We start from the raw sequence: 1336 nt of genomic DNA, 5'->3' as shown, positions 1-1336 counted from the left end.
GGGAAGATGGCTGACAAGGCAGACACACTGTATCAGAGATATGAGAGACGTAATAAAACAGACACAGATAAAAACCCTGGCACCCTGAACTTCAGAAAACAGGTTAGGGAGTTGGGTGGAGTGCTTTCTGGGAGGAAAGGCAGAGCAGGGACAATGAGAGAGGGAGACTGGCAGGTGATCAGATGCTCAGACATGGCTCAACCATCTTGTGAGCAACTTTGGCAGCACAGGGAGGCCTGGCAGAGCAGATTTGCATGGGCGATGGAAGAGGTACAATTTTCTTTTTCAAAACACTCCTCTGGTTACCAGAAGTGTGGTCAGCTCCCACCCTCAGTGCAGACCCTGCTTTCTGGGTGTTCAGAGACACATGGTTGGGAGCCAGTGTGATGTGGGGGCCATTTGCACCTCTTTGGTGTGTCACTTTGGTACCTGGATTCAGGCGGACTCAAATCCAGACCTACAAAACCCACAGAGTCACCAGAACAGCATTTAACCAGTCACCCTTTAACCAGATGCCCTGTGGTCCTAACAAACACTGAAACCAGCTCCATCAAGGGCCCCCACTAACTTCAGACCTACAAAACCCACAGAGCTACCAGAATAGCATTTAACCAGTCACCCTTTAACCAGATGCCCTGTGGTCCTAACACACACTGAACCCAGCTGGGCTCAACTCCAGACCTACAAAATCCACAGAGCCACCAGAACAGCATTTAACCAGTCACCCTTTAACCAGATGCCCTGTGGTCCTAACACACACTGAAATCAGCTCCATCAAGGGCCCCTACTAACTACTTACAGCTTGAGTGCCCTGAACATAAATAACACTGAGGCCAATAGGAACTCTATCTAGCAGGAATTGTGCTGTTACAACCCTTCCACAACCACCTTGTGAACTCCTTGAATTACATAAGTCCACCAGAGATTTCTCCCCTCTGTGTCTAACAACTGCACTGTTTGTTTTACAACCCCACAATGCCCTGGAGACAACAGACTATTTCAGCTCACATGAAGAAACAAGAGAGAATGGCTCAAACAAATGATTTAAATTCAGAGCCAGAAAACCTATCTGAGGAAGAAAAAGCAATGGAACTAACTGAAAAAGAATTCAAAAGAATGATAATTGAGTACCATCAATGGATCCATAGAAAGATCAAGGAAAGCAAGAACACAATAAAAACTTTAGAAGAATTTAGGAAACACTATAAGAAGAAACAGACAAAATATATACAAATTTTAAAACAATACAAAACCTGCAATTAGAAATCCAGAAGATTAATAATAAGATCTTAGTAATGGACAATACAATGAAAAGGCAAAGGAGTGGATGTGAAGC

Source organism: Chrysochloris asiatica, unplaced genomic scaffold (genome assembly GCF_000296735.1).
Source record: "Chrysochloris asiatica unplaced genomic scaffold, ChrAsi1.0 scaffold00424, whole genome shotgun sequence".
NCBI classification, from domain to species: Eukaryota; Metazoa; Chordata; class Mammalia; order Afrosoricida; family Chrysochloridae; genus Chrysochloris; species Chrysochloris asiatica.
This window is presented reverse-complemented; position numbering follows the sequence as displayed.